Raw genomic sequence first — 23610 nt, 5'->3', positions numbered from 1 at the left:
AGCAATGCACTGTAGATTCCTTCAAACCTTGCATTAAAATGATCTAGATAGTCTCGAGGACCTGCCCAGAGGAACCTTGTAACCACAGGTTCTGCAAGATGATCTGCAAGGCAATAACAGTTAATAATATAGATTGGCCATTAGTTAACAGTATGCAATGGAAATATATACATAATAATCTATGTACAGTATATATAATTCAGTCTCTGTAAAATGGCATACAAGGTGCTGCAGTCCTAAAAATCTAAATGATGAAGTATATTATTAAAATGGCGCTTAGATTTACTGGACCTGGACTTAGACGACTGGAGTGGCCTCTTGGCCGCTGCCGGATCTCCCCTGATTAGTGCTAGGGACAGACTCATACAGGTTAAGATTCTTCGTAGAATCTATTACACCCCTATATGTTTGCATGCTATGGGCCTGTCCCCTGAGGGGGTCTGCTCAAGATGCCTGGCAGATGCGCGCACAATCATGCATATGTTCTGGAAGTGTCACTGTCACGTCAGTGCAGCACATGGGCACCTCGCTCAGCATGGACGCAGGGTGATGTTCACTCTTACAGTAGCTTATAAACGTATGCACCTAAAAACAGTGCGCACCACAACTGAAGTACATAACCCAGATGGAAAGCCTGTGGGACACCAGAGTACAACACATTTAGCACAGCGACAGGGAACGTAGACAGTTGAAAATACCCGCACACCACGCTATGCTGAATGGTAGCACCACTCCAGGTAGAAGGAAGCCTGGCCCAAACCTAGCAGGGGAGGTGAAGGGTCCCTGCCTAGAAGTGGAGTAATCGTCTCAATAGAGATGTCCCCACGGTCTTCATCCTGGGCCCTGATTGTCCCTATAGGGGCCCCTGGAAAGATGAATTGAACAGCAAAGCAAAACAGAAATAAAAAGCAGAACAACTAAAAAGGAACCAACAGCAACTTATTTGTGAGTAGAAATACACCCAGCACAGAAGAGCATATTTGGAACTCATTAGGCTAATTAGTCATTTAAATCAGGGTGTGATAGTGTCCCGTGCACAAAAAAAATGCCCTGTGAGTGCCAAAATGACAGTAAAAAGTTTGCAAAAAAGACTCATTCATAGCGCAAATATTTTGCGTTACATCATGTGTAAAAACACATACACCCTTGTGAAGCCGGCCTTAAAGGGGTTGTCCCGCGGCAGCAAGTGGGTCTGTACACTTCTGTATGGCCATATTAATGCACTTTGTAATGTACATTGTGCATTAATTATGAGCCATACAGAAGTTATAAAAAGTGTTTCACTTACCTGCTCCGTTGCTAGCGTCCTCGTTTCCATGGAGCCGACTAATTTTCGCCGTCTAATGGCCAAATTAGCCGCGCTTGCGCAGTCCCGGTCTTCTTCTTTTTTCAATGGGGCTCCGTGTAGCTCCGTGTAGCTCCGCCCCGTCACGTGCCGATTCCAGCCAATCAGGAGGCTGGAATCGGCAATGGACCGCACAGAAGCCCTGCGGTCCACCGAGTGAGAAGATCCCCGCGGCCATCTTCATGAGGTAAGTAAGAAGTCACCGGAGCGCGGGGATTCAGGTAAGCGCTCTCCGGTGTTCTTTTTTAACCCCTGCATCGGGGTTGTCTCGCGCCAAACGGGGGGGGGGGGGTTGAAAAAAAAAAAACCCGTTTCGGCACGGGACAACTCCTTTAAGGCCTTCCACACACGGGGTGACGGTGATGTCGCTGCTACAAAATTGCTGCAATATCGCTGCTATGTGTATTGGATTTTGTAGCGGCAGTGATGCTTTTTCTTCTTATGTAGCATAGTTTTGCTGCTAACCACGATTTTCTCGCAAGAAAGTTAATAGGACTTTCTAATGTTAAAATCGCACTGCACGAAAATAGCAAGTTCGTGCTATGCAATGTGATAAACAAGGGGGCTCCATAGGGAAACACGGGCTATAAAACATAGCAAATAGCAGCCTACAGAACATCGCTCATGTGAACAAACCCACTGGAAACCATGGGCTTCACATACATGTGATTTGTAGCCCGTGTGGGAAACAGGCCTGAACAGAATACGCTGCAAAATATGCCATGTGAACAGAGCGCACATCAATGTTACAGGTTTTGCACTGGGCTCCAAGAACATCAGTTAATGTCTCTGGGTCTTGGGGCTCCTTCGGATGAGCGTATTTTAGAGCATTTTTACACATGGAAAAATCCCACGCGCAAAATACGGAGAATAGAACCCATCAATTTCAATGGGTTCATTCTCATTTTTTTTTCATATGCGTGGTTCTCGTGGGCTCGCAAAAAAATGGGTAAAATCCCTAAAAAGTGTTTGGTCCTTAAGGTACAAAGGAGCCTGGTCCTTAAGGGGTTAACAAACTGGTAAAATTAGTTTCATGTGTGCCCTTTGTGGGAACTGATTTATTGTCTAGGCTAGAAGATTAAAGGAGATGTCTCGAGGAAGCAGTTAATTTTTTTTTTTGCCCAGTCCCCCCCATTAAACATACATTACTAAGCCCCCCTGTAAATGACATTTCTAGCTGGTTCGTACTTACCGTTCCAGCGTTTCAGCAAGTTATAAAAGTTTCCTCAAGATGGCCGCCGGCTCTTTCCCCGTCGCTCGCTGCAGCCCGACGTGCGCGCTCCCGAGACGCCGCCAGCTGTGTCTCCATGGCAACCGGACGCATCGCAGCCGCCGACCAGACGCCCCGCAGCCGCCGACCAGACAGCAGGTAACCGGCGCTAGCCCCCGGCTCCCCAGCGCTAGCTCCCCCGGCGCAGCGACAGCCCCCCCCATCGCAGCGACAGCCCCCCCGGCCTAGCGCTAGCTCCCCCGGCCTAGCGACAGCCCCCCCGGCCTAGCGACAGCCCCCCCGGCCTAGCGCTAGCTCCCCCGGCGCAGCGACAGCCCCCCCGGCCTAGCGACAGCCCCCCCCATCGCAGCGACAGCCCCCCCGGCCTAGCGCTAGCTCCCCCGGCCTAGCGCTAGCTCCCCCGGCGCAGCGGCAGCCCCCCCGGCCTAGCGCTAGCTCCCCCGGCGCAGCGACAGCCCCCCCGGCCTAGCGACAGCCCCCCCCATCGCAGCGACAGCCCCCCCGGCCTAGCGCTAGCTCCCCCGGCCTAGCGCTAGCTCCCCCGGCGCAGCGGCAGCCCCCCCGGCCTAGCGCTAGCTCCCCCGGCGCAGCGACAGCCCCCCCCGGCCTAGCGACAGCCCCCCCCATCGCAGCGACAGCCCCCCCGGCCTAGCGCTAGCCCCCCCGGCGCAGCGGCAGCCCCCCCCCCCCGGCGCAGCCCGGCGCAGCGGCAGCCCCCCCCCGACCCATCACTTACCTGGGAGGCTTCTCGGGGCTGCTGGGCTGGGCTGGGCTGGTCTTCTCCGCTGGGCAGCTCCAGTTTCTGCACCTTCCTCTAACAGAGGATGGTGCAGAATGGCCGCTTCAGCGCGCTCCCGAGCAGTGACAGCTCGTCTGCGCATGCGCAGAAGAGCTGTAGCGGGGAGCACACTGAAGCGGCTCGTGCTGAATGGAGAAGACCGGACTGCGCAAGCGCGTCTAAAAAAGCAAGCTGCCAGCGAATTTAGACGGAACCATGGAGACGAGGACGCTAGCAACGGAGCAGGTAAGTGGAATAACTTCTGTATGGCTCATATTTAATGCACAATGTACATTACAAAGTGCATTAATATGGCCATACGGAAGTGTATAACCCCACTTGGTTTCGCGAGACCACCCCTTTAAGATTAGCATGTATAGAGTTTTCTAGAAACGGACACAACATAGAACATATTAAAAGGCAATTTCAAATAACAAAGCCACAAAAGAATTTGGGAGTTCAAATTTATAACAACTTTTGACACTTTCAACAGAGGGTTAAATTCTTCAAGAGGATTCATGCGTCAATGGGAATTATGAGAAATCTATAGCAGAGATAACACACAGGCCTGGTGACCCTCTAACACTAAAGGTCAATATACATGACACAATTGTCAGGCAAACAATGTCCCACACTTGTCCCTGTGTGTCATGGAGCGGCCAGCAGGGGGGCGGGGGAGTGCAGGGCTCCCCCGCCCCTCTCCATGGAAATAACACAGCAGCGCTTCACTACTGAACAGCAGCTATTTACACTAAATTGTTTATTCGACATATATGATGGATGATGAGCTCATCGCACATCGTTCAGTTTAAATAGCGGACGTGAATGGCCACTGTGCTATGTCAATGGAGAGGGGCGGGGGAGTGAAAGAAGAGAAATCTCCCATACTGTCCCGCCTCCTTTCCCCGCTGACCGCTCTGTGAGCGAGCCAGCTCTGCTAGCTCCCGTGTAACAGCACGGGAGCAGGGACACACAGGAACGAGTGTTGGGCATCGTTTGCCCGACAGTCATCCCGTGTAAGTGGACCCTAATTCAGGGACCATAAAACCTTCACATCTTTATCAGTGGACTGTTTAAGTATCTGTTTATTTCTCTACTCATCCTGGTATTCTTTTAAGTGCAAATTGATCACATCCATGTCTGTGCCTTGTCATAAGTACATGTGTATACATATATATTTGTGCCTCTTTGGATCTATTTCATTATGCCTGAAGAAGAACCCTGCATTGGTTGGGAAGTTTGCTATAACATCATGTATTTTTGCTAGCCATTAAAAGTTATATCTACAAGATGACTTGGTTTCTCTTACTGAGAACAATCACATTTTGCTCTGCTATCTAACCCCATACCAAATGGTTTTCATTATGAGTTAATAGTTGTATTTTACTATTCAGGATTTTGAGTCTTGGCAATAAAACCCGGCTATAAAAACCATGTAGTCTATTTTGTATATCTGTATCAAAGGTTAAATATTTAGATAGTAAAGTTCATATAAATGCTGAGGACACTTGCAATGTGGTTCAAAGATGCAACCACTTCAAGAATAGGAAATGTAGTGTGGGAAATGCTATGAGTAGTCATATCAGAGGAAGTCATAAAAATATAAAGTGGTATTCACAGCTGCAATACTCAAACATAATTGTGATTACAATAATAAACTAATCTGACTGCCAAGTATCAAGTAAAACCAGCTTTTCCACAAAGCTTGTGGCATGGCAGCTACACTTTTTTCCCCACCAAAGCCTGTATCATATTCAAGAAACAGCCAACCTTTCTGCACCATAAGCTCTTCATATGTCCACCAGGCCCACAGCACTCTCCCAGAGAACACCCCAAAACATATTATTTTTAATATATTTATTAATGACGACCTGATAGAAGGATTGTACAGTAAAGTATCAATATTTGGAGATGATACAAAACTGTGTAAAGTAATTAACAGAGGAGGGCACAAGGCGGTTGCAAATGGATCTGGATAAGTTGGGGGCTTAGGCAGAAAAGTGGTAAACGAGGTTTAGCACTGATAAATGTATGGGCAGGGAAATACATGTCACCATTACACACTAAATGGGAAACCACAGGGTAAGGACTTTGGGATTTTAGTTAACCCCTTAATGACATGGCCTATTTTGAGCTTAAGGACCAAGCCTTATTTTTCAAATCTGACATCTGTCACTTTCTGTGCTAATAACTTTTGAATGCTTTTACTTATCAAGGTGATTCTGAGATTGTTTTTTCGTGACATATTGTACTTTATGTTAGTGTAAAAATTTCATCAATAAATTTTGTCCTTATTAGGAAAAAAAATCCAAATTTACTGAAAATTTGGAAAAATTCACAATTTGCAAACTTTGAATTGTTTTCTTTGTAAGATAGAAAGTCAAACACCACAACATAGTTATTAATTAACATTTCCCATAGGCCTAATTTACACAGCAATCATTTTTTAAGTGTTATTTTACTTTTTGCAGACTCCACAAAGTATATAAATTTAGCAGTAATTTTTCACATTTACTAGCAAATTTCAAAATCTAAATTTTTTAAGGACCAATGCAGTTCAGACATAGTTTTGCCGAGCCTGTATATCAGAATCCCCCATGAATTGCCCCATTTTAAAATCAGCACCCTTCAAAAGTATTCAAAATGGCATTTAGAAAGTTTATTAACCCTTTAGATGTTTTACAGGAATTAAAGGAAAGTGCATCAAAAATTAGAACAGTTCCTTTTTTCTACTGATTTTCAATATAAAACCTTTTTTTAAAATATAAAACAGTAGGAGTTAGCAAAGAAACAAAACTTGGAATGTATTACCCAGATTCCGCAGTTTTTAGAAATGCCCCATATGTGGACGTAGCCTGTTGTATGGGCACATGGTAGGTCTCAGAAGGAAAGGAGCGCTTCTTGTCTTTTTGAATGCAGATTTGGCAGGAATAATTTTCAGACCCCATGTAGTGTTTGCAGTGCCCCTGAGGTAGCAGTACATTTGAAACCCCCAATAACTGACCCCATTTTGGAAACTAAACCCCTCAGGGAATTTTTTAAGGGGTGTAGTGAGTGGTTTGAACCCACAGATATTTGAGGAATTTTTTTTAACAATTTGAGTTGAGAACGAAAAATTCACATTTTTCCAATAATGTTCAGCTTTAGGCCCAGATTTTCATTTTTCACCAGGGGCAGAAGGAGAAAACATAGTCCATAATGCATTACCCAATTAATCTCGAGCACGGAAATGCCCCATATGTGGATGTAAACTGTTGTTTGGGCACATGGCAGGGCTCAGAAAGAAAGGAGCGCTTTTTTTGAATGCAGATTTTGCTGGAATAATTTTCAGACACCGTGTAGTGTTTGCAGCCCCTGAGGTACCAGTGCATTTGAGACCCCCAACAACTGACCCCATTTTGGAAACTACACCCCTCAGGGAATTTTTTAAGGGGTGTAGTGAGCGGTTTGAACCCACAGGTATTTGAGGAATTTTTTTTAACAATTTGAGTTGAGAACGAAAAATTCACATTTTTCCAATAATGCTCAGTTTAGGCCCAGATTTTTATTTTTTACCAGGGGCAGAAGGAGAAAACGTAACCCATGATGTTACCCAACAGGGAAATGCCCCATATGTGAATCTAAACTGTTTTTAGGGCGCAGGGCTCAGAAGGGAAGGACTTAGCATGTGGCTTTATGTACAAGCTGTGCGAAGTACATCAGGGTAAAACGTCAGGGCAATAAAAAAATTAAAATTTCAGGGACGTGTGGTAGATCTTAAAACACTCATTTATACAGAGGCCGGGTTGTGTGGGGCACGTTTCACACTGGTATCTGGTGTCTTTTCTTATCCCCTGTTTGTAGCACACTCTGCACCTCTTTTGGGTCCTTCCCTTCGTCGCAGTGGAGGAAATTTCACTGAGAAAATGCTGCCCTGGTACAATTCTTGTGGCCTCGCTTCCAGAAGTACTGGGCCTCTCCCCCACCTCCTGGTCCCCAAATATTAGGTCCTTGATAACTTCCTCTTGAAATTCAAGGAATGTCCCCCTGTGGCCTGCACCTCGGAACAGCACGTAGGCATTATACAGTGCCATCTGTACGAGGTGCACGGCCAGTTTTTTGTACCACACCCGTGTTTTCTGCATGGCTCTACAGGGCTCCAGTACCTGGTCTGATAGATCGACCCCTCCCATGTACTTATTATAGTCGAGGACGCAGTCTGGTTTGGGGGTCTCTGCACTGGTACCTCGTACTGGGCAGGGGGTACTGCTGTGGCCGTGTATTGTCGTCAACATAAGGACATCCCTCTTGTCCTTATATTTAACGCACAATACATTGTCGCTGCATTGGGCCCGGCTCTCACCCCTTCTGAGCAGTTGCCCAAGCAGCGTCTTAGGGAGGCTTTTTTGATTTTTCCGAACAGTGCCACATGCCACTGTTCCTCTGGAAGCGAGGCACTGAAACAGGGGGACACTGGTATAAAAGTTATCCAGGTACAGATGGTAACCCTGGTCTAATAGTGGGTGCACCAGTTCCCACACTATTTTCCCTGTTACTCCTAGCACGGGGGGGCATTCTGGGGGCTCAATTTTAGTGTCCTTCCCCTCGTAAATACGGAACTTGTGGGTGTACCCTGATGTACTTTCGCACAGCTTGTACAACTTCACACCATACCGTGCCCGCTTACTGGGCAGGTACTGGCGGAATTTTAGCCTCCCCTTGAAGTGTACCAGGGACTCGTCTACTGCAATGTTTATCTGTGGGGCATACACCTGGGCAAACTTGGCGTTAAAATGGTCTATTACGGGCCTGATCTTATACAACCGATCGTAATTGGGGTGATCGCTGGGGGGGCACAGCTGGTTGTCATTGTAGTGCAGAAATTTTAAAATACACTCAAAGCACGTCCTCGACATCGCCATGCGGAACATTGGGGTGTGGTACAAAATATCGGTAGACCAGTACGCCCTGATTGTTGGCTTCTTTATTAGACCCATGGTTAGTATAAGCCCCCAAAATTTTTTTATCTCTGGTGCATCCACAGGGGTCCACTTATCGGGTCTGGCATAGCTGGAGGTGGGATTTTCTTCTATAAAATTCTGGGCGTACAAATTCGTCTGGGTAACAATATGGGCAATGAACTCTTCAGAAAAAAAAAAACTTGAAGAAGTCCTTCCCTCTGAGCCCTTCCGTGTCAAATTGAATCCCTGGGTTCCCAATAAAATCAGGGATCTGGGGTCTGTAATCTTCCGGGGTAGTCCAGTGAGCATCTGATGCATTGGGGTCAGTGGCGGTCCTTGGACGCCTTCTCGGGGGTGCAGGGAGCTCAGACTCGCTGGATGAGGATGAGGATGAGGAGTCGGAGAATGCCAAAAAAGTGGGGTCGTCATCACCACTACCTGAGTCCGAGTCTGATGCAATGATTGCATACAGTTCCTCTGAAGTGTACCTCCTGTGGGCCATATTTATATAAAATGGGGCACACGGGGAAAAAGTTTTATTAGATGGGACACTGCGGGATGGGGTGACCACGGGACGGGGGTCGGAAAGAACGCGGAAACTTATGTGGTGTATTCACGTAAGTGTTTTTTTTTTTTTACACACAGACGAATACACTGACACAACACGGACTAACGACACACTACACACTAGACTGACTAACGACACGCTACACTAACTAATGACGGGTGACGGGACAGGTAACGAAATGGGAACAACAGGAACTTTTTTTGTTTTTTTGGGTTTTTTTTTACACAGACGAATACACTGACAGTACACGGACTAACGACACGCTACACACTAGACTGACTAACGACACGCTACACTAACTAATGACGGGTGACGGGACAGGTAACGAAATGGGAACAACAGGAACTTTTTTTGTTTTTTTGGGTTTTTTTTTACACAGACGAATACACTGACAGTACACGGACTAACGACACGCTACACACTAGACGGACTAACTAAACGCTACACTAACTAATAACGGGTGACGGGACAGGTAACAAAATGGGAACAACAGGAACTTTTTTTTTTTTTTTTTTTTTTACACCAAGGGATACACTGACTACACGCTGCGCTACACTACACTGCTGATCGCACGCTACAGCTCACTCACTACACTTCTGATCACACACTACAGATCCCTCACTCACTACGCTACACTGCACTTCTGATCACTCACTCCACTCTGCTACACTACACTGCCTGATCAATCACTCACTACACTCACTACACTACACTGCCTGATCAATCACTCACTACACTCACTACACTACACCACACTGATCACTAACACTCACTCCACTACACCACACTGATGACTAACTCCTCTCCACTACACTGATCACTAACTCCACTCCACTCCACTACACTACACTACACTACACTCCCTGCCTAATCTACACTCTAATCGCACTTTATATTCACAGAATACACAGTAGGTGCTCTCTGTACAAGCACCGGAAACACACTGCGGTGCTTGCACATGGAGCCCCTACTGTAAACAGCGCGAAGTCCGCTGCTGCGCTGTGATTGGTCAGGGAGTTTTTCCCTGACCAATCACAGCGATCGTGGGGGAGGGACCGCTCTGATTGGTCCCCAGCCCGGACGCAGCGGGACCAATCAGGGCGGTCCCTCCCCCACGAGGCGACACTTTAATGACATGACGTACCAGGTACGTCATGTTGCGGGAAGTGTCCCGCTACCATGACGTACCAGGTACGTCCAGGAGCGGGAAGGGGTTAAAGGCATTTGTTATTAGAAAAAAAAATACTTACCTATTCCTCCTCCATCAGTCTTCTTACTGCATCTTCTCGCCGATCTTCTCCTAGCTCCTCCAGTCCCCCGGGTCACCTCACATATAGCCGGCTGGATCCTCTTCTTCCTGTGTTGGAGCGTCCATTAGCTGAAGTTCTCTTACTGGCAGCCTGCTTTATCATGCGTTGGTGATATCTCACTGCTAGTGTTTCATATAGGAAGCTGAATGCCGGCAATGTACACTTTATCACAGAAAGAAGAGAGGAGCCAGGAGAAGATCGGCGAGGTGAAGATCTGGAGAGAAGGCTGCCTGGGGAGGATTAGGCAAGTATAGAATTTTTTTTTTTGTGACAGAACCTCTTTAACTGTAAAATTAAATGGGTGGTCTCGCGAAACAAAGTGGGGTTATACACTTCCGTATGGCCATATTAATGCACTTTGTAATATACATCGTGCATTAAATATGAGCCATACAGAAGTTATTCCACTTACCTGCTCCGTTGCTAGCGTCCTCGTCTCCATGGTTCCGTCTAAATTCGCCGGCAGCTTGCTTTTTTAGACGCGCTTGCGCAGTCCGGTCTTCTCCATTCAGCACGAGCCGCTTCAGTGTGCTCCCCGCTACAGCTCTTCTGCGCATGCGCAGACGAGCTGTCACTGCTCGGGAGCGCGCTGGAGCGGCCATTCTGTACCTTCCTCTGTTAGAGGAAGGTGCAGAGCTGCCGAGCTGTCCGGAGAAGCCGCCCAGCTGTCCCGCCGTCCAGCTGTCCTGGTAAGTGATGGGCCGGGGGGGCTGCCGCTGCGCCGGGCTGCGCCGGGGGTGGCTGTCGCTAGGCCGGGGGGGCTGTCGCTGCGATGGGGGGGGGCTGTCGCTAGGCCGGGGGGGCTGCCGCTGTGATGGGGGGGGGCTGTCGCTAGGCCGGGGGGGCTGCCGCTGCGCCGGGGGAACTAGCGCTGGGCCGGGGGGGCTGCCGCTGTGATGGGGGGGCTGTCGCTAGGCCGGGGGGGCTGCCGCTGTGATGGGGGGGCTGTCGCTAGGCAGGGGGGGCTACCGCTGTGATGGGGGGGGGCTGTCGCTAGGCCGGGGGGGCTGCCGCTGCGCCGGGGGAACTATCGCTGGGCCGGGGGGGCTGCCACTGTGATGGGGGGGCTGTCGCTAGGCCGGGGGGGCTGCCGCTGTGATGGGGGAACTAGCGCTGGGCCGGGGGGGGGGGCTGTCGCTGGGCCGGGGGGGCTGTGATGGGGGGGGGGCTGCGCCGGTTACCTTCTGCCTGGCGGTGGGTGACAGGTCGGCGGTGTTCACTCCAGGGGTCCGGTCGGCGGCTGCGGGGCGTCTGGTTGCCATGGAGACACAGCTGGTAGCGTCTCGGGAGCGCGCACGTCGGGCTACAGCAAGCGATGCGAAAAGAGCTGGCGGCCATCTTGGGAAAAAGTTTTATAAGTTGCTGAAACGCTGGAACGGTAAGTAGAAACCAGCTAGGAAAGTAATTTACAGGGGTAATTAGTAATGTATGTTTAATTAGGGGGACTGGGCAAAAAAAAAAATTCACTGCTTCCTCGAGACATCTCCTTTAAATGGAGCAATCAGTGTTAGGCAGTTGCTGCCAAGACAAATAGTGTCATGGGATGCATCAAAATGGGTCTGGGGGCACATGATGAGAACATTGTTCTTTCTCTTTACAAGTCAACGGTTAGACTACACATGTAATACTGTGGACAGTTTTAGGCATCGGTACTCAAGAAGGACATATCATAGCTTGAGCGGGATCAAAGGCAGGTAACTATAGTAATAAGTGGAATGGGAGAACTACAGTACCCAAAGTGGTTATTAAAATTCAGGTTATACCCAGGACTGTGACTGTAGCAAGAGGGCATCCTTTACATCTATAAGAAAGAAGATTTCTACACTTACACAAAAGGGGGTTCTTTAGTGTAGAGACTCTGGAACTCTCCGCCTAAGGGCGTGGTGATGACAAATTTGATAAAAGAGTACAGCGTACAGGAGGGGCCTAAATGCATTTCTTGAGCATTACAACATTATGTGTTAAAATAATTAATAACTTCAGAAGGGTTGTAGATCCGGGGATTATTCCCGTTGCCAAATTGGAGTCAGGAAAGAAATTTTTTTTCTCTTAAATGGGGAAAATTGGTTTTTACCTCATTGACTTTTTTGCCTTCCTCTGGATCAACAATTGTGGGGTAATAGGCAATCTTGGCTATGGGCCATGCTATGGGGCTACTGTAGGGGTCACTAATATTGCTGGACTGGTAGAGGGCAGCACTATTACTACTGGGGGCAATATAGGGGCACTATTATTACTGAGGCCACTCTCATACCTAAAGCTGACTTAGGAGATGTTTACGAATGATGGAAATGCTGTGGAATGTCTGCAGGAAATTCCACATCCAAAAAGACAGTCAAAATCCCTTCCATATCGGAGGGCAGATGGCTTACCATGGCAACTGGATGCCAGACACTGGTGCCTGAGCCTGCCATGGCCTATGGTTGCTATTGTCAGAAGTACTGCAATGCATTATCATAGTGATAAGAGCTCTTCTGGTTCAAGACTCATAGAGGGACGTAAAAAATGTAAAAAAAATTAGGTTGGTCATGGGCGGGATTAAAGCCCAGGACCAAGCTCTTTATATTTACCTCGCTTGGTCCTTAACCCCTTAGTGACGGCCCCATCAGGAAACTATGTCCTCAGTAAGTGGGCTTTAATCCTAGAGGACGTAGTATTATGCGTCCTCTTAGGATTAATGCCCACTTGCCTGAGGACGTGACAGCTCCATGCTGTCGGTGCCCGCAGGTAGCCGACAGCATAGAGCTGTCATCCTGGGCTGTGGGCAATCCCCCCCCCCCCCGGCATTGCGATCGGCGCTATCCAATGAATAGCGCCGATCGCATAAGAGTAAAAAAAGTACAAAAAAAGTTTAAGATTCAGCTGCCCTAATGAATCGGATCCATCAGGGCAGCTGAAAATACTCACCTGCCTTCTCCACGCTGCCCCCGAAGATCTGGTCCTCCCGGACCCGCCACCGGTCTTCTGCGCATGCGCGCCAGACGATGACGTCACGCGCATGCGCAGAAACCCCCAGCAAATTTAAAATCTCCTGGCTCCTGAAAGTAGCCGGGAGCCAGGAGATGTTACCGGGGACCGCGGTGAGTGGTCCCCGGGTCCGTGATTGCCTCTATCCATTGGATGGCGGCGATCGCGAAAAAGTTAAAAAAGTTTTTAAAAACTACAAGTTTCACCTCCCCTCATGGATCCAATCCTTGAGGGGAGGTGAAAATACTCAACTCAGGTCCGCCGATGTCCCCGGTGTTCCGGTACCCGAAGTCCCCGTCTGCGCATGTACAGAGGGGCTTGAGTCCCGGGAAATTTAAAATCCCTCTGCCTCTGGCTGCCATGTGTAGCCAGGAGCAGAGAGATTTCACCAGGGACATGATCACTGTTATCCTATGGATAACAGTATTCATTTCAAGTAAATAAAAGTGTAAAAAGTAAAGAAAAAAAGGGTAAAAAGTAATTTTAAAAAGTTTTAAAAACTAAAAAAAAAAAGTTTTAAAAAAGTTTTAAAAAAGTTAAAAAAGCTTACGTCTCATCGCTCCCCACGGATCATATCCATGAGGGAGGATGAAATTACGTACCTAAGGCCCGCTGATTTATTCGTGGACCTTACCCCAGCTTCTGTGCAAGCGCCCGTCGCCAAAATGGCAGGCGCAGCGCAAAAGCCATGGATTGCCAGGGTAATTTAAAATCTCCCTGCTCCTGGTTACAAAACTTAGCCGAGAGCCTGTAGATTTCACAGGGGGCTGCGGTGAGCGGTTCCTGATCACGTGTTTGCCGTTATCCAATGGATAATCGTGATCACGTAAAAGTTAAAAAAAAAGGTGAAGATTCATCTCCCCTCACCGATTGGTGAGATGAGATGAAACTTTTTATCGGAGGCCTCCGTATTTGCACCCTGCCGCGAACTTCCTCCGTGAACTTTCCCGGATTCTACACATGCGACCGCCGGAAAAAAAACGGACACATGCGCAGAAGTCTGGGAGCCCAGGAAATTTAAAATCTCCTTGCTCCCAGAGACCACCGGTTGCCGAGAGACTGGAGCAGTGACCTTGTTGAGCTGTCGCCGGTCACGTGATAAAAAGGTAGCGATCTACCTTTGGCCGGTCTCACATGACCGGATAGGAATTACGGATTCCATATGCGTCTGATCCGTGGTAATTCGCAGATCAATCTCATTGGATTACACAATTCCGCTCACATTAGTAAATTGGAATTGCGTAATCCACTCGCAGAAAAGAGAACGCAGCAGGTTCTATTTTACCGTGGATATCCGCAGCATAGAGCCCATTGTGCTCCATAGTTGCGGATATACCCGCAGTCCATAGGCAACTACCTTGTATACGGGCTGCGGGTACCCGTGTCATCGCTAAGCGACGGTGCGGGAAATACTAAAAAAAAAAAGTACTGTGCATGACCGCCTGTGTAAGTAGGCAGTTATGCACAGTACATTACATGGCCATACGCAGGGTCACGGCCGGCTCACAGCTGGGATCCGCTGCGGGCCTCCGCAAGCGGATTCCATCTATGGCTGCGTGAGTCTGGTGCTATTCAGACCGCTACCTGTAATACGCAATTTACAAGAAGCCCCGGGAACGCTCGCCTTCCTGCAGTTCCAGGAGCACCTTGTTGAGCGTCTTCTGTGTGAGACCGCTGCACCTCATCGAGTTTACGGAGACTAACAGAGCGCCACTTTTTACACCCTATACCCACTACTGAGTTCACGAAATACCCCCAAAAAGCATGAGAGGAGGGGGGATACACGGTTTTATTGCCCCATGTACCCATCCCAACCAGCCTCCGTAATTACCCCTGTCTTTGGAAATACTACACAGTTCACATTATTACTTTTATCTAAGATTTGGGGAACGCCGAAAAGGGCACGGAGTGTGTGTGTGTGGGAGGGGGGGATTTTTTTAAGGTGTCAATTTTTATTCCGTACAAGTGGGTAATGGGGCCTGAAATGTATTCAGTTGTGCCCTGCAATCCAACGGGTGTTCCCTCCATTACAGGCCTTGCCATGTGTCCTTTAAGTAGATTAGGGCCACAGTGGGTATGTTTCTGAACTCGGGACAAATGGGGGTATCCATTTTGGGGTGAAGGTCTTCATTAGAGATGAGCGAACGTATTCGTCCAAGCTTGATATTCGTGCGAATATTAGGGTGTTCGGGATGTTCGTTATTCGTAACGAACACCACGCGGTGTTCCGGTTACTTTCACTTCCTTCCCTGAGACGTTAGCGCGCTTTTCTGGCCAATTGAAAGACAGGGAAGGCATTACAACTTCCCCCTGTGACGTTCAAGCCCTATACCACCCCCCTGCTGTGAGTGGCTGGGAAGATCAGATGTCACCCGAATATAAAAGTCGGCCCCTCCCGCGGCTCGCCTCAGATGCCTTGTGAGTTAGATGAGGGACAGTGCTGCTGGTACCGGAGCTGCTGTAGGGAGAGAAATAGCAGTTAGTGTAGGCTTCAAGAACCCCAAAGGTCCTTATTAGGGCCAGTAATACCTGTGTGTTGGCTGCTGTTAGCAGTGCCTTTTTTTTTTTTTCCTCAAAATCGCCTCTGCAGAGCGTTGCACCCGGCATTAGGGACAGAAGTGTTGGATAGGCAGGGAGAGTGTTAGGAGTGAGTGTAGCCTTCAAGAACCTCAACGGTCCTTTCTAGGGCCATATTTAACCGTGTGCAGTACTGTGCTGGCTGCTGTTAGCTGTGCTGCATTTTTTTTTTTCTCAAAATCGCCTCTGCAGACCATTGCACCCTCCATTGATACTACAGGGAAAGAATTGTGTAGGCAGGGCCACAACACAGTTATTATTCATTGAATATACGCAGTGGGTTCTTTTGGTGTAAAAAAAGGGAAACGAAATCTATTTGTCCTGTCTCTGTCCGTCCTAAGGGCTGTGGACACGTGTGAGCTGCGTGTACAACGTTAAAAAATCAGACGCACCCAGCTACGGTTTACTGCTGGCTTCGCCATTTGCTTTCCTTAATTGGGAAAAAAATACCTGCTCTGCCAGAGTTAATAACTCTGCTACCCTCAAGTTCTGTGACACATTAGCAGGGACACAGCACAGTTATTAAACTTCTCATGTTCATTGAATATACGCAGTGGGTCCTTTTGGTGTAAAAAAAGGGAAACGAAATCTATTTGTCCTGCCTCTGTCCGTCCTAAGGGCTGTAGACACGTGTGAGCTGCGTGTACAACGTTAAAAAATCAGACGCACCCAGCTACGGTTTACTGCTGGCTTCGCCATTTGCTTTCCTTAATTGGGAAAAAAATACCTGCTCTGCCAGAGTTAATAACTCTGCTACCCTCAAGTTCTGTGACACATTAGCAGGGACACAGCACAGTTATTAAACTTCTCATGTTCATTGAATATACGCAGTGGGTCCTTTTGGTGTAAAAAAAGGGAAACAAAATCTATTTGTCCTGCCTCTGTCCGTCCTAAGGGCTGTGGACACGTGTGAGCTGCGTGTACAACGTTAAAAAATCAGACGCACCCAGCTACGGTTTACTGCTGGCTTCGCCATTTGCTTTCCTTAATTGGGAAAAAAATACCTGCTCTGCCAGAGTTAATAACTCTGCTACCCTCAAGTTCTGTGACACATTAGCAGGGACACAGCACAGTTATTAAACTTAGATTATTCATTCACTAGAGGCAGTGGGGCCTTTCGTTTTCAAAAAAGGGAAAAAATTATATTTGGCCTGCAGTCTTGCGCCAATTTATTTCCTGCCTGTGAAATCAAATCACTGGTAATACAGCATGCTGAGGGGTAGGGGTAGGCCTAGAGGACGTGGACGCGGCCGAGGACGCGGAGGGCCAAGTCAGGGTGTGGGCACAGGCCGAGCTCCTGATCCAGGTGTGTCGCAGCCGACTGCTGCGAGATTAGGAGAGAGGCACGTTTCTGGCGTCCCCACATTCATCGCCCAATTAATGGGTCCACGCGGGAGACGGTTATTAGAAAATGAGCAGTGTGAGCAGGTCCTGTCCTGGATGGCAGAAAGTGCTTCGAGCAACCTATCGTCCACCCGCAGTTCTGCGCCGTCCACTGCTGCAAATCAGAATCCTCTGTCTGCTGCTCCTCCTTCCTCCCAGCCTCCTCACTCCACTACAATGACACCTGCTCAGGAGCGGGAACACTCCCAGGAACTGTTCTCGGGCCCCTGCTTAGATTGGGCAGGAGTGGTTCCTCTCCCACCAGAGGAGTTTATCGTCACTGATGCCCAACCATTCGAAAGTTCCCGGGGTCCGGGGGAAGAGGCTGGGGACTTCCGCCAACTGTCTCAAGAAGTTTCTGTGGGTGAGGAGGACGGTGACGATGAGACACAGTTGTCTTGCAGTGAGGTAGTAGTAAGGGCAGTAAGTCCAAGGGAGCAGCGCACAGAGGATTCGGAGGAAGAGCAGCAGGACGATGAGGTGACTGACCCCACCTGGTGTGCAACGCTTACTCAGGACAGGTCTTCAGAGGGGGAGGCAAGGGCAGCAGCAGGGCAGGTTGCAAGAGGCAGTGCGGTGGCCAGGGGTAGAGGCAGGGCCAGACCGAATAATCCACCAACTGTTTCCCAAAGCGCACCCTCGCGCCATGCCACCCTGCAGAGGCCGAGGTGCTCTAAGGTCTGGCAGTTTTTCACAGAGACGCCAGACGACCGACGAACAGTGGTGTGCAACCTTTGTCGCGCAAAGCTCAGCCGGGGAGCCAACACCAACAGCCTCACCACCACCAGCATGTGCAGACATATGATGGCCAAGCACCCCACAAGGTGGGACGAAGGCCGTTCACCGCCTCCGGTTTGCACCCCTGCCTCTCCCCCTGTGCCCCAACCTGCCACTGAGATGCAACCCCCCTCTCAGGACACGGGCACTACCGCCTCATGGCCTGCACCCACACCCTCACCTCCGCTGTCCTCGGCCCCATCCACCAGTGTAGTTCAGCGCACCGTCCAGCCGTCGCTTGCGCAACTGTTGGAGTGCAAGCGCAAGTATGCCGCCACGCACCCGCACGCTCAAACGTTAACCGTCCGCATTGCAAAATTCATCGGCCTTGAGATGCTGCCGTATAGGGTTGTGGAAACGGAGTCCTTCAAAAGTATCATGGAGGCGGCGGCCCCGCGCTACTCAGTTCCCAGTCGCCACTACTTTTCCCGATGTGCCGTCCCAGCCCTGCACGACCACGTCTCCCGCAACATTGTACGCGCCCTCACCAACGCGGTTACTGCCACGGTCCACTTAACAACGGACACGTGGACAAGCACAGGCGGGCAGGGCCACTACATCTCCCTGACGGCACATTGGGTGAATTTAGTGGAGGCTGGGACAGAGTCAGTGCCTGGGACCGCTCACGTCCTACCCACCCCCAGAATTGCGGGCCCCAGCTCGGTGGTGGTATCTGCGGAGGTGTATGCTTCCTCCACTAAAGCACCCTCCTTCTCCTCCTCCTCCTCCGCAACCTCTGTCTCGCAATCAAGATGTGTTAGCAGCAGCATGTCGCCAGCAGTCGGTGTCGTGCGGTGTGGCAGCACAGCGGTGGGCAAGCGTCAGCAGGCCGTGCTGAAACTACTCAGCTTAGGAGATAACAGGCACACGGCCCACGAACTGCTGCAGGGTCTGACACAGCAGACCGACCGCTGGCTTGCGCCGCTGAGCCTCCAACCGGGCATGGTCGTGTGTGACAACGGCCGTAACCTGGTGGCGGCTCTGCAGCTCGGCAGCCTCACGCACGTGCCATGCCTGGCCCACGTCTTTAATTTGGTGGTTCAGTGCTTTCTGAAAAGCTACCCACGCTTGTCAGACCTGCTCGTAAAGGCGCGCCGGCTCTGCGAACATTTCCGCAAGTCCCACACGGACGCTGCCACCCTGCGACATCGCTTTAAGCTGCCAGTGCACCGACTGCTGTGCGACGTGCCCACACGGTGGAACTCTACGCTCCACATGTTGGCCAGGCTCTATGAACAGCGTAGAGCTATAGTCGAATTCCAACTCCAACATGGGCGGCGCAGTGGGAGTCAGCCTCCTCAATTCTTTTCAGAAGAGTGGGCCTGGTTGGCAGACATCTGCCATGTCCTTGGTAATTTTGAGGAGTCTACCCAGGTGGTGAGCGGCGATGCTGCAATCATTAGCGTCACCATTCCTCTGCTATGCATCTTGAGAAATTCCCTGCAAAGCATAAAGGCAGCTGCTTTGCGCTCGGAAACGGGGGCGGTGGAAGACAGTATGACGCTGGATAGTCAGAGCACCCTTGCGGACAAGCTGATGGTAATATTCCCAGCCGACAGCGCTAGTGGCAGAAGGCGCAGTACCGAGGGCAAGGTAGCAGGGGAGGTGCGGAGATCGAGCAGCATGTACATCCCAGGCAGTGCAACAGTCTTTAAGGGCCTGGACAGCTTTATGGCTCCCCACCAAGACTGTGTCACCGCTCCCCAGTCAAGGCTGAGTCGGCGGGAGCACTGTAAAAGGATGGTGAGGGAGTACGTAGCCGATCGCACGACCGTCCTCCGTGACGCCTCTGCCACCTACAACTACTGGGTGTCGAAGCTGGACACGTGGCCTGAACTAGCGCTGTATGCCCTGGAGGTGCTTGCTTGTCCTGCGGCTAGCGTCTTGTCGGAGAGGGTGTTTAGTGCGGCTGGGGGAATCATCACAGATAAGCGTAGCCGCTTGTCAACCGACAGTGCCGACAGGCTAACACTCATCAAGATGAACAAAGCCTGGATTTCGCCAGACTTCTCTTCTCCACCAGCGGACAGCAAGGATACGTAAGCAATACGTAGGCTGCACCCGCGGATGGAAGCTACGTTCTCTCTCACCATCCAAAACGGGGACATTTCTGCTTCATCAATCTGTGTCTAATATTCCTCCTCCTCCTGAAACCTCACGTAATCACGCTGAACGGGCAATTTTTCTTAGGGCCACAAGGCTCACTCAAATAATTTTTCTGAACAATTTTTAAAAGTTTCAATGCGCTTAAAAGCGTTGGAACTTTAACTTGAACCAATTTTTCGTTACACTGGGCTGCCTCCAGGCCTAGTTACCACTTTAGCCACATTAACCAAAGCGATTAATGGGTTTCACCTGCCCTCTTGGCTGGCCATGGCCAATTTTTTGGATGTGCAGTACATTAGTACTGTTGATACAGCAATATTTGTGGGCACTCGCCTACAGTGTAATCAAATGAATTTTTAGCCCACCTGCATTACAGCTGACGTTACATCCGCTGTGTTGGGCAATGCAATGGGATATTTCTATGTACCGCCGGTGGCTTCCTGGCACCCACCCATGCTGTAGGTGCACACTGAGTTTTTACTACATATGTACACTTGAAAAGAACCCCAGTCTGACTGGGGCATGCAGTGTGGGCCGAAGCCCACCTGCATTAAGCACGACATTACTACCTCAGCTGTGTTGGGCAATGCAATGGGATATTTCTGTGTACCGCCGGTGGCTTCCTGGCACCCACCCATGCTGTGGGTCCACAGGGAATTATAAATGCATCTGTTTCCACTTGTAAAGAACCCCAGTCTGACTGGGGCATACAGTGTGGGCCGAAGCCCACCTGTATTATGCACGACATTACTACCTCAGCTGTGTTGGGCAATGCAATGGGATATTTTTGTGTACCGCCGGTGGGTTCCAGGGAGCCACCCATGCTGTGGGTCCACAGGAACTTCACAATAGGGAGTTGTACCTGCCTGTGTCTATGAATTAAAAACCGCGGTCTGACTGGGGCATGCAGACACCTTGACAGAATGAATAGTGTGTGGCACATAGGTTCCCCATTGCTATGCCCACGTGTGCAGCTCCTGATGGCGGTGGCACAGGATTCTATTTCTCATTGCTTCTGTACAGCATTGTGGGCTATCGCCCCGCCACTTTTAAAGAGGGTCGCTGCCTAGCCGTGCCAACCTCTGCAGTGTGTGCCTGCGGTCCCTCGTCATGGCAGACGCACTTCTAAATAGACATGAGGGTGGTGTGGCATGAGGGCAGCTGAAGGCTGCGCAGGGACACTTTGGTGTGCGCTGTGGGGGGGAGGGGGGCGGTTGGGCAGCATGTAACCCAGGAGAAGTGTCAGTGGAGTGTCATGCAGGCAGTGATTGTGCTTTGTTGGAGGTAGTGTGGTGCTTAGCAAAGGTATGCCATGCTAATGAGGGCTTTTCAGAAGTAAAAGTTGTTGGGAGGGGGGGGGGCCCACTCTTGCCGGTATTGTGGCTTAATAGTGGGACCTGTGAACTTGACATGCAGCCCAACATGTAGCCCCTCGCCTGCCCTATCCATTGCTGTGTCGTTCCCATCACTTTCTTGAATTGCCCAGATTTTCACACATGAAAATCTTAGCGAGCATCGGCGAAATACTAAAATGCTCCGGTCGCCCATTGACTTCAATGGGGTTCGTTATTCGAAACGAACCCTCGAACATCGCGGGAAGTTCGTTTCGAATAACGAACACCCGAGCATTTTGGTGTTCGCTCATCTCTAGTCTTCATTCCTATGTACACTCTACAAAAAAAACAGTTTTTAAATTGACAAAATTGCCAAAAAAAATGAAAATCGTAATTTTTTCCTTCTGCTTTGCTTAGATTCATTCAAATACTGTGAGGTCAAAATATGCAATACACCCCTAGATGAATTCGTTAAGGGGTCTAGTTTTTAAAATGGGGTCATTTGTGGGGGTTCTTTATCTTTTAAGATGCTCAATGGCTCTACAAGTGGACAGGGGGCCGGGAATTTATTCCGTTGTACCCTCAAATCCAACTGGTGCTCCTTCCATTATAGGCCTAGCCATGTGTCCTTTAAGTAGATTAGGGCCACAATGGGTATATTTCTGAACACGGGACAAACAGGGGTATCCATTTTGGGGTGAAAGTCTTCATTCCTATGTGTGCTGTACAAAAAAAAACAGTTTTTAAATTGATACAACTGCCAAAAAAATGAAAATTGTAATTTTTTCCTACTGCTTTGCTTAGATTTATTCAAAAATTGTAGGGTAAAAATACACAGTACACCCCTAGATAAATTTGTTAAGGGGTCTAGTTTTCAAAATGGGATCATTTGTTGGGGGTTCTCTGTCGTTTTGGCCGCTCAAGTGCTCTACAAGTGGGAAATGGGGCCTAAATCACCTTCATGCTAAATTTCTGTTCTGAAAGCCACCGACTACTCCTTTCATTTTGGGCCCGTTGTGCATCCAGGCAAAAGATTAGGGCCACAATGGGTATGTCTCTGAGCACGGGACAAACAGGGGTATCCATTTTGGGGAGCAAGGCTTCATTCATGTGTGTGCTGTACAAAAAAAGCTGTTTTTAAAATGACAGAATTGACAAAAAAACGAAAATCCCATTTTTTTTCCTTTGCTTTGCTTGAATTCATTCAAAAACTGTGGGGTCAAAATGGGCAGTACACCCCTAGATAAATTCGATAAGGGGTCTAGTTTTCAAAAGGGGGTCACTTGTGGGCGTTCTCTTTGGTTTTGGCAGCTCAAGAGCTCTACAAATGTGCTATGGGGCCTACAACGCCTTCAAGAAAAATTTATGTTCTGAAAACTACCGACTACTCCTTTCATTTTGGGCCCCGTTGTGCATCCAGACATAAGATTAGGGCCACAATGGGTATGTCACTGAACACGGGAGAAACAGGGGTATCCATTTTGGGGTGCAAGGCTTCATTCATGTGTGTGCTGTACAAAAAAAAGCTGTTTTTAAAATGACAGAATTGACAAAAAAAACGAAAATCACAATTTTTTCCTTTTTCTTTGCTTGAATTCATTTAAAAACTATGGGGTCAAAATAGGTAGTACACCCCTAGATAAATTCATTAAGGGGTCTAGTTTTCAAAATGGTGTCATTTGTGGGGGTTCTCTTTGGTTTTGGCCGCTCAAGAGCTCTACAAATGTGCTATGGGGCCTAAAACGCCTTCAAGCAAAAATTGTGTTCTGAAAGACACTGACTACTCCTTTCATTTTAGACCCCGTTGTGCATCCACAATGGGTATATTTCTGAACACGGGAGAAACAAGGGTATCCATTTTGGGGTGTAAATCCTTATTTTCATGGGCACTATAGGAAAAAAATATGTCTTTAAAATGACATATTTGCAAAAATATGAAATTTTATTTTTTCTCCTCTAAATTGAATTAATTCCTGAAAAAAACGGTGGGGTCAAAATACTCATGACACCTCTCAGTGAATACATTAAGGGATGTAGTTTTTAAAATGGGGTCATTTGGGGGGTATCTATTATTCTGACACTCATGAGCCTTTGCTAACTTGGCTTGGTGCAGGAAAACAAAGTGTTCCTCAAAATGCTGAAAAGTAATGTTAAATTTGTACGTCCTCTAAATGGTTAAAAAAAACACAAAAGTTTTTCAAAAGTGCATTCAGAATAAAGTAAACAGATGGAAATATATATCTTATCAAAAATTTGTACAGTATGTTTGGACATATTTGAGATATTATAGTTGA

This window comes from Eleutherodactylus coqui, chromosome 3 (assembly GCF_035609145.1).
Source record: "Eleutherodactylus coqui strain aEleCoq1 chromosome 3, aEleCoq1.hap1, whole genome shotgun sequence".
Classification (NCBI taxonomy): Eukaryota; Metazoa; Chordata; class Amphibia; order Anura; family Eleutherodactylidae; genus Eleutherodactylus; species Eleutherodactylus coqui.
The sequence above is the reverse complement of the archived record's forward strand: the minus strand, read 5'-3'. Positions refer to the sequence as shown.